This window comes from Octodon degus, unplaced genomic scaffold (genome assembly GCF_000260255.1).
Source record: "Octodon degus isolate 3935 unplaced genomic scaffold, OctDeg1.0 scaffold00056, whole genome shotgun sequence".
Lineage (NCBI taxonomy): Eukaryota > Metazoa > Chordata > Mammalia > Rodentia > Octodontidae > Octodon > Octodon degus.
Genome location: NW_004524632.1, coordinates 3,337,000 through 3,348,523, shown reverse-complemented (window position 1 = coordinate 3,348,523; position 11,524 = coordinate 3,337,000).

The window sequence follows — 11,524 nt, the reverse complement described above, 5'->3', positions numbered from 1 at the left end:
GTGTGTGTGTGTGGCCAGCTCAGCCCACCAGGGGGCGGGGCTGGCTGGCATGTGGTGCTGGGGGATTGAACTGCGGTCCCTGATGCTTTGCTAAGCTTGTTCTAAGTAGGTGCTTTAGACCACTGAGCCATCTCTCCAGCCCCTCTTCAACCATTTTTAAAAATTAGGATTCCATTTCTTTCTCTCAGAGTAGGTCTTCTAAAAGTTATTTCCAAGTCATGAGAGTCTATATGTACAGTGGCTGACCTCTTTCTCATGGAATGATGGTAACTGTAATTACAATTGCAGGTCACAACCTCCTACATAGCCTTGCAGCTAGAGGGGTTCTAAGCACATAAAGAAGCCTCACATTTCCATTTTTATGACACAAATCAGTCTTGTTACTGTGAAAGTTTCCAAGAAAGCTATAGGTAATCAACTCTTTTCTCCACTGTCAGCCAGCAACCGGTCTTTTATAAGAATTGAAGAGACAATTCATGTGCATGGCTCTCACTTTTCTAAATGTGTCTCCGTTGGCTATTTTCTACCTTTCCCCCAAGCACAGAACATTTGTTCTCTGAATACTTACTGTGAAGTGTTCTTTAGGTCAGACATTGGCAATGTGTGGGTACTGGATAAATGAAGACATAGATAAACAGGAGATGGGAAGATAGTTTGGACCAGGTTTGCTCCCCAGCACCACAAGTCCTGCTGGCTCTGGGCATGCTGAGACAGCTGCTAAGAAAGGGTGTGGTGGCGCACACCTGTAATCCCAGCGCTGGGGAAGCTGAAACAGGAGGATCACTACGAGTGTGAGCTGCATAGTGAGACCCTGTAGCAGATACACAAACAAATAAACAGAAAAATGGAAGATTAAAAATAATTTAAAATAAAAAGAGGGCCAATGAGGTAGCTCAGCAGTCCAAAGCGTCTGCTTAGGCAAGCTCAGGCAAGTGTGCAGGGACCACAGTTCAATGCCAGGCACCACATGCTGCACCAGCCCTCAGAGTGGACTGAGCCAGACACACACACACACACACACACACACACACACAGTATAGTACCAGCCACTTACATTCATATTTGTGGAGCACAGTGGAGAAGAAATGGAAACCTAGTAAGAAAATTACAGCAACGAGTGAATTTATGTTGTTCAAGGAGTGTAGTGAACATCTCCTGGGAATTTTCAGAGTTATTTGATAGAATTTGGGAATTGGACAGGCATTTACATTTTGGTGGGGAGGGGTGCAGTATAACATCAACGCTAATGGATTTTTTGCACACTAATGAAGACACAACTGAAGGTTGATCACAGTTTCTAATTTTTTCACAGTGTTTGAATATAGATTTATGTACGAATCTTGTATAGCTGCTAAGCAGTTTGACTGCAGGAAGCTGATTTAGATTCTTACGCTGTGGCCCAAGCAAGCAGGGCTTTCCTTAAGTGTTGGCCTAACTTGATTGTATATTCAAATATTTAAGGGATTCTCAGTCATATGTTGCAGAAAGAGCTGTAAAAATGATAATATGACCACTGACTCTGCTACATATTGTTTTAGGTTTGCACAGCTGTGTACTCATTAAATTTTCATAACTAACCTGGGAGTGAGATATTTTGCTATTGAATATTGTTTTTCAAACCTGTCTTCTAGGAGCATTGGGAAAGTTGCTTAATATACCCATGTGTCAGTATCAGTAGACATTAATAAGGAAGATAAAACATGCCTCCTCAGGCCATTGTGATGAGGACATCCTAAGCACTGTGACCTTCATACAGTACATGTCAATGACAATATTTATTTCTTTATTTTACTCGTCTTGCAGCTGTAGACCATAATGACTCTTTCTGTAAAGGAGCAACCTAATCACTCAAAATGCCTTGTTATCCTCAGTTGCTCCTTCTTTTTCATTTTTAAAAAATATAACAAAAGGGCTTTTTAGTTTTGGTTAGGATGGCTCTGCACACCCTTGCTCTGGATCAATTTATGTGTGATTCCTCATTTCTTGTCCACATAGCCCAGGATGTCGCAGGCATCAAAGGTCACTGGGGAGCGTCATCCATCATTTTGACACTTTTTATGAGTTTACTGCTCCTCATGGTGATTATAGGAAAGGCTGGTTCAAAGTGATAACTACTAGAGGCACTTGATGGTCATACATTGAATGATAGAAATAGGACCAAGTGTGGGGCAACAGAAAAAAATAATGGAAATTGAAGGACACGATTTTGAAGAGGTAGGAAGATTCATATGCAACTTTTAAAAACACATGCTGATGGGTGAGAAGTATTAACTTCAGGAGAAGTACCTAACCATCTCTTATCCAAGCATGATTGCCTACAGATTATATCTCTTCCACCTTACTAAATTTTCCACATGACAATTAACTCTTGAGCCAGTGTCCTGAATATTTGTTCACAAAGCATTTAGAATCTGGGATCTATCAAGTTCCAAACACACATTGCCATCACAAAATCGAATCAATAGTTACTCAAGGGCATACTACTATTGATTGAGTAACTATAATATTATCATTGATGAACATTTCATCAATGTTAAGGGTGGCTTTTGCTACTAAAAATATGTACAGAAAATGCTCAGTTAGGTTTAATAGGGATAGTTACAGTACAGTAATCTGCACAAGGTTGGGGGGGATTTACCAAGGACAGAATGTGTCTCTGTCCAAGTTCAGAATTAAATGACTATGGAAGGACCAGCTAGATAGCTCAGCACACTATAGCACCTGCTTAGGCAGAGCACAGTGGCCAGGGTTTGATCCCTGGTGTGCCGTGCTGGCCTCACCTCTGGGACACACTCGGGGCAATTGAGACTGGGCGTGGTGGCACACTTCTGTAATCCCAGCATTTGGGAGGATGAAAACAGGAGAATCACTATGGGTCAGATCTATTGTAGTGAGAACATTTAGGCCTTGTACTAAATACAAAATAAATAAATAATTAATTAAATAAATAGTGCAAATGAAAAGCACAATGTCCTTTTTAATCCTGATGATGCTTGTTGAAAGACATAGCTTAAAGTTGGCAACCAAAAGAGATAGTTGATGGTTAGCTTAAATATAATCAGAATTCTCTGCTAATCATTGCCTTGACTAGACAACGTGATGGATTTCTCAAAGGCTGCAATATTTTTCTCCATTATGTTCATAACACACATGACAGATAACAAGCTAGCTTCGAATGTATGCAATGTGTTAATTATTGGAACTGTCCTACCAATTTGATTTGAAAGTGTCTCATTGCTATTTGTTTATCAATAAAATTATGAGAAAAAACAACAACAACAACAAGTTAGCTTCATTTCTCACCTGGAGACAAGATGGTCCTGGAGAACCAAGAAGATTGTGAAATGGGAAAGTTTATTTATTTTCTTCAGTTGCTCATCAGACTAGATTCTATTCTTTCAGGAAAAATAAATGAAGTGAAAGATCTTCCTTCAGTGACCTTTACCTGTACAGAGTAAAGGATCAAACTTCTTTTCCTTAGTAGAAACAGACAGAATGAGGGAATAGATATTCTCTTTCACAAGAGGCAGATGATTCTTATATGTATGACTAGCAATTGAAAAAGTTAGTTTAAGATACTAATAATTTTCTTAACTTCACAAAACTAGTCAGTATAAAAAAATAAGCTCTTATTTTTTTGTGAACTTAAAAAAAATTGAACTCTTACGCTTTTGACCCCCAAAGCTTTTTCTGTGACTAATTACTTAATATCATACACTTATAGACAATGGGGCAAATTAGCTGATATCATGTATTTATACAGCAGATGGACTTTAAGGTTATATAAATGGTAGTGTGCAAATAATATTAAATGTTTTGAAATAGTGCTATATGCAATACTAAATTCTACAACAGAAAAAGAAAAAAACATAGTAGATGTATTCAAGGTTATTTTTCCCAGCATGAGTTATGCAAGTAGACCACATAGAAAATGGTTTTCCAAGCAAAGAGAAAACACCTGTTAAGTAAACACAAATGATTTTGCTACATACCAGGAATCAAAAATAATTTCATGAAAAAAGGATATAAATATGCAGACTTCTAGAGGGAATTGATGGCTCATACTCACTGAAAAGGAAGAAGGCATACAGGGTAGAGTGTTTACCATCTTCCTCCTCAGTGAGTCATATTGTCATGATTGGGACAGATGTCCCTTCTTTGGCCCTTCTATAGGGACTTGTTTACTGAAGGAAGTTAAACGTATTTTGTATAGATCTGAGGGATTTAAACATACCTTCATGTAGTTACTGCCACTGCCCTGAAGCAGGATTTCATTGTTTTGAACTCTTTCAGCAGCCTCTCTATTTCTAGTCAAGATCAGCACCCATGTTTCCTCCACCTTTCTGCCATGAAGATATTTCCGAAATGTAAATTGTACAACAAGGCACACTGCTTTAATTTTCTAGAGAAAGCAGAGGCTATAAGGGGCAACTCCACAAATCTTAGCATGCGTCGTGAAGTTCATCTGAGGATGACCTGTCACACTGGGTTTGATACCGCAGGGAATTCTCCGCCTGGAGTGGCGGGTAGACAATTACACATGAGCCTGAGTTTAGGAGAGAAACAGGAGCTTGAGCAGTGCGCCTGTGAGTCATTGGATCAAAGGCACAATTTTTTTTTTTTATAGGAAGGTACAGCCAAATGCAGTAAATATACAAAACGAGAAGAGGAAAATGGTCAAATGGCTGCATTTATTAACCTAATTGCTAACATTTAAGGGAACGAAAAAGCAAAGGCATCTGTGATTCAAGGATTAGGCTCAGTAGAAAAATCGGAAATTTGTGTGTGTGTTTAGAAAGACATTTTCCTAGATAAATTGAGAGAATTCATGACGGATCTTTTCTTCTGCTCTGAACCCAAAAGTGGGAGAACCAATATTACAGGAACCAGGAAAACATTTTGTAATCATAAAATAAATTTGAGTATTAAAAATCAAAATATCGAGAAGATTGGAAGAGGATTAAAAGTTAATAGAATTTTAATGGTATTGTGTCATTTAATTAATTATATAATGGTCGATGTTGCACTATTTTGCTTTAAACTAAGATCATAATGTTGTCATTGTTTAGTTATATATCTCTAGTTAAGCTACTTATAACTCAAAACTGCTTACCAATTAGAAGTTCAATATGTCTTTTGGTGATCAACGGCTAAGACATTAAGACTGCTTGGTTAGTTACTTTTCCCTTAGAGGGCATAATACATGAAACCCACAATTAAAAGAGAAGTTGAGTATAGCTCATAGTTACCGGGCTTTGGTCCATGGCTGGATGGCTTCTAGGCAGAAAATACATGCTGGAAGCATGTTGAGCAAGAAATTGTCTCATGTAATTTCAGAAAGGAAGGAGAGAGAGATGGAGGAGGAGGAGGAGGATGGAGGAAAGGAATGGATATGAGGGGAGAGAGAGACAGAGAGGGACAGAGATAGAGACAGAGAGAGACAGAGACAGACAAACAGAGAGACAGAGAGAAAGAGAGACAGAGACAGAAAGAGACAGAGACACAGAGAAAGAGAGACAAAGAGACAGAGAGAGAAAGAGACAGAAACAGAGAGACAGAGGGACAGAGAGTGACAGAGAGAGATGGAAACAAAGAGACAGAGAGAAGAGAGAGATAGAAAGAGAGAGAGACACAGAGAGAGAGAGAGAGAGAGAGGCAGAGAGACAGAGAGAGAGAAACAGAGAGACAGAAACAAAGACAGAGACAGAGAGAGACAGATAAAGAGACATAGAGACAGAGACAGGCAGAAAAAGAGACAGAGAGAGAGACAGAAAAAGAGAAAGAGAGAGACAGAAAGAGACAAAGAGAGACAAAGACAGAGAGACAGAGAGATAGAGACAGACAGAGAGAAACAAAGAGAGAGAGAGACAAAGAGAACTGAGAGACAGAGAAACACAGAGAGAGACAGAGAGAGAGACAGAAAAAGAGACATAGAGACAGAGACAGACAGAAAAAGAGACACAGAGACAGAAAGAGACAAAGAGAGACAGAGACAGAGAGACAGGGAGATAGAGACAGACAGAGAGAACAGAGAGACAGAGAGAACAGAGAGACAGAGAGAAACACACAAACACAGAGAGAGAGACAGAGAGAGAGAGAGAGAGAGAGAGAAACAAAGAGCGAGAGACAGACAGAGAGAGAGAGAGAAACAGAGAGAAAGACAGAGAGAGAACTGAAGGTAGGAGTGTGTCCCCCATGTCACCCTCCTTGTGGCCTGCCTGCCTTTTCTGTCTTATCAGTTCCCATAGTGCATTCAGCTGCTAATACTTCAGTGGATTTGTCCAATAATAAATATGATGTCCCCTGATTCAATCCACTTTCTACATGGTACATTTAGAGGACATTTTAGATTGAAATTATAATATTTTGCCCTTGTTCCCCTATAAGACTGTGCTTGTCGCATTGTGCAAAATCCATTTTTTTTTTTTCCAGCTGTAAGAGTTTTTCAAGGTCTTAAAAATTCTAACATTGGTGAAAAGTTAACCTTCCAATCAAGGCAAACTCTTAGCTGTTAGCTCCTGTGAAGATAAAAAAGAAAGTTAAACACTTACAATGCACAATGGAATGAGCTGAACATGTCTACTCCAAAAAGGAGGAATAGCAGGACAGGAAGAAATCAGTACAAAGCAAGTCCGAAAGCTTACATTCCATGTTCAGCATCCCAGGGATAAGAAGGAGAAATGTGAGCTCCTGGGTTTGGGTGGCTCAAGCCCTCTGGCCTAGCTGGTTGCAGTTCATATGGCCTCTTTCTTGAGGTGCATATGTTCACTATTTGTGGTCTTCCTCAGACCACAGATTGCATAGTACTTGCATCTCCCAGCTTTCCGGGGCCTCCACTGGACATTTTGCTTCCCTGTCCTAATGCCCCACCCTATCACTGAGCACATTGCCTAGCTTTCCATGTCGTCTTATGAAATCTCAGTGGCATCCCATAGCTCTGACATTTTATATGACTATAAAATCAGTACCATGTGGATGATATCAAGGTCTGCCACTATTGGGAGCAGGAGCCAGGCCCTTGTGAAACACAGCAGTAGAGACCCTTGAGTGCCTGGATGAGATGATTAGAATGCTGAAATGAATCTTGTGGAACCAGTGTTCTAGACAGTCCATCTCCAGAAGAGAAATTGGGAGCTCACTGATTCAAAGGAGAAATTTATATCTTCACACCTTTTGAGCCTGTGCCTGATAGGGTCTTCCTGAATACCTGAGCTGCCTTCAAGCCATCTTTCTTGTTGTCTTAGTACAAAATACACTGGGCTTTTTCATGCTAATCTTTTCTGCCATCATGTGGGAATATTCAATGTAGCTCAGCTCAGCTTAGCTTAGCTCAGCTCAGCTCAGCTCAGCTCAGCTCAGCTCAGTTCAGCTTAGCTTAGCTTAGCTTAGCTTAGCTTAGTTTAGTTTAGATTATTTTAGCTTAGCTTTGTTTAGTTTAGTTTTGTGGGGTTCTGTTGGTTCCAACTTTACAGAAACCTCTCGTTTGGATAAATTGCAAAGTTGTTTCCTGATTCATGATATAAATCACTCCACAGGAAGAAAATACATATATTAGGAAGTGGAAGAAAATATAGCTCATGATTATAACTATCAACTCAACAATTTTCTGCCATACCACTCTTCCTTCACTTTTTAAAGACGCTTTACTTTTACTGGTACATGTTTGTAGTGCACAATGATTGTAGCATTTGTGGGGAGTTGGTATACGCACATAACACCTTTTAATTCTTTTCATCTCATTCCCTTTCCTTTAGTCCCCCTTTACATATTCTTTGCTTTTCATATAATAAAAATTATGCAATATTTATGTTTGTGTGTCTGATGCTTTTGCACTTCAGCATATAGTTTCAAAGGGACATCCATGTTCTTACAAATGACTTAATTTTATTCTTCTTTATGGCTGAGAAGTATTCTGTTGTTTATGCATTCCACAATTTATTTACCTATGCATCTTTTGGGAGGCCACTCTTAGATTTAGCTTCATTTTAGCTTTAACACAGACCTGAATTTGTTCTTAGGGAATTGTGCTTTTCAGCCAATAATCATTCTCAATGGCAACTTGGCAATTCACTAGAAATAGGGATCACAGTTATCAAATCAGATTTTTAAAAATTTTTTCCCTTAATTTTATTGATAAACAAATAGCAAAGAGACAGTTTCAAATCAAATTGGTAGGACAGTTTCAATAATTAACACATTGCATAAGTTCTTCCTAGTGCTTAATTGCTCTACAAGATGCAGACTTGATAACCTATTTACAAACACCATTAGAACAAATCACTCTATTCATTAAGAGAATGTAACTATATATCTATCCTAACCACTTTGAATACACAGAAAAAAAATGGATATTCATCTGTATCCCCTTTTTTGGTTTAGTTCTGTTACTTCAGTATTATAGGTGTGTTAACTCAGCAAAATATTCTAAAAGAGTCCAGTAGTTCATAATAGTATTGGGTTTTCTGCTTCACTGGCATGTCAGAAATTGTTGACCTGAGTCCCCTACAGCTCAACATAACACCATGACTTTACTTCTTATACTTCATTTTTATAATTTTCTGCTGGATGGTTAAGACTAAGATAAAGCAAGACCTATGCAACAAGAGTGGTAGCTTTTGGGTCTGATAAGGTCAGTGAAATCCCCTCAGGATTTATTCTGAGATCCTATAGATCAGATTGTAGATCCTTTGTCAGTGTCAGCCATGTGGACGAGTCACGGCCATTGCTCGGCCAATGTGCTCTCTGTGAAAGCCTGAGAGAATGTTTTCTCTCCATATGACTCTCCTTAGGCATACTCTACATCATTGATCACTTTCCTCTTTGGCCCCATAATCTTCTTGATCAGAAAATTTGGAACACTGCTGAGTTATATGACATTACAGTACAAGTTCTCATATGTCCTAAGTCTTAATTGACCTTGGAAGGCTAGGGCCAAAATGTTGACTTTGCTTACGATCCTCCTTTTTCTCCAATTTGGGTCTGCAAACATAGGTTATTAGCCCTCCAGAAGAGAAGTTTATTTTTATTACCATACAACCTAGGCTGTTAAGCTTAACCTCACTATCTGTCTGAATGTCAAACATGTTAGGCATAACATGAAACAGGTATTTTTCATCAAGTATTGATATGTTGAACTTTAAGTCCCTACAGAATATAAGAAAAAACATTTAAAAATTGAAATATATTTTAAAAATAGTCATAAAGAATTATATCCTTCTTATGTTTATATGTAAGTCCAAAAATCTAACCATATACAACCTTGAAGCAGGACAGTCTCACAACATTCCTTTTCCTGTCTCTTGCCTTCATTCACCACCCCCTACTTTTTGAACAATCATCTACCCAAGAGACAGCATAGCAGCAACTGGCATGTCATGACAAGCAGCCTGTATTCAGAAGACCAGAATGACAGGCACTCCAACCATGAAACTACTATTACAAATTGCTGTCTTCAGTGCAGTTGCTTCATTCACAGGTGTCAGTATATATAGTTAGTCAGGATGAGAATCTTTCCAATTAACTGCTAGATTCAAAAATCTTCTGGAGATTCTCAGGATCATTGCCTTGCCCATCTTCTACATATAAATGTATGGCTTGTCACTGTCATGTTTCTTAGCTCTTCTCCTTTCCCTCTCTTAATTAGTTAATCCTCGAGTTCTTGCTTTCCTTTTACTTGTATTATACCTTTCTATTTGTATTTCTTCTTTTGAGTTCTTATACTAGGGAAACTATATGATATTTACACATGTGTGTCTGGTTTATTTCACTTACGAGTATATCTTCAAGTGGCATCCACTTATATATGAAGGCTTTGAGTTTATCATTCTTTATAGCTGAGTAATACTCCATTGTATAAAAATAGCACATCTTTTTCATCTATTCCTCAGGTGATGGGCATCTTGGTTGTTTCTAAGATTTGGCTATCACAAATTGTGCTGCTATAGACATAGGCACACATATGACATGATGTTTTCAGATCCTCTGGGAAAATTCCCAGTAGATGAATAGCTGGTTTAAATGGGTTTTCCAGTTCAACTTTTCTAAGGAGTCTCCACACTGATTTCCATAATGGTTGCACCAGTCTACATTCCTACCACCAGTGGAGAAGGGTTCTTTTTCCCCACAGCCTCTCCAACATTTGTTGTTGGGTGATTTCTTTATGATATCCATTTTTCTGGGGTGAGATGATATCTCAATGTTGTTTTAATTTGCATTTCATGGATGGCTAGTGATGTGGATCATTTTTTCATATATTTATTCGCTTCTTTAATTTCATCCTCTGAGAAGTGTGTTCATCTCAGATGCCCATTTCTGGACTGGGCCTTTATATTTTGGGGCCCTAGTGTGTTTTAGTTCTTTATAAATTCTAGAGAGTAGACCTTTGTCTGAGTACTTATTTGTCATGATTTTTTCCAAATTTGTGAGTTGCCTTTTCACTTTCGACATGCAAAAATTTCTCAGTAAGAGAGGGTCCCAGTCGTTATTTCTTTCAAGTGTTTCCCATGCAATTTGATTTCAAATCAGATTTTGATTACATCTTTTTACCTTCAATTCCTATAGTAACATACTTCAGAATGTACATTGGTATATAACATAGTGGGTTTGCTAATGTATTTATTTATTTAGTTGTATTTCATACAGGGTCTCACTGTGCAGCTGAGACTCATATTGATCCTCCTGTTTTCAGCCTCACAGGTACTGGGATTATAGGCATGTGCCACCATGCTGGATTCAGTGGCCAGCTCTGTGCACCCAAGGGCAGGGCCAGCGCTGCATGTGGTACTGGGTATGAACCTTGGTCCTGCATACTTGCCTAAGCAGGTGCTTAGTCTGCTGAGCTATCTTGCTGGTTGTGTGGGTTTGTTTTAAAACAATTCATAAGCATATATTAAGTGTTAAGGAAGACATAAGTAGCTGTTATTAAATATATACTTATGAATTTATGTTTACATGGACTTAGAGCACATTAGTGTCAGATTGAGCAAGAATTATTTTCTAATTAGTGTCTTGATAGACTGACTTTAACTTCGTTCTTTCACTTTGATTTCCCCTGAATTAGTGTCAAATTCTCTAACAGCAAACATGCTTAATGATTTTATAAAATTATTAGTGAATTTAAGTTAAATTTTTAAATGAAATTTTAGAAACTGGGTAAACTTAGTAGTATGCTTTCTTTACATTCCATTTCTTAAGAATTTATAAAATAAAAATATGCTTCCTTTCTTCACTGTTAACTGATCTTTAACATACTCAATAGAAACTGCAAAATAGGTAGAAATTAAGGATTATTGTCAGTAGTTGCCAAGAGTAATATGTTAACACAACATAATACAGGGATAGAATTGTGTTGTTGACACAACTAAAAAATCCAAAACTATGTTTAGTTTAAATATTTGCGACTTTAGAATTCACAGGGAGAGAAGTGACTATGATGGTACATGAAAATTAGCGTTACAACTGAGCTTGCAAGATCATTTTATACTGGCTTATGGCTCAAATAGTTTTACTTTTGCAGTATTGCTTA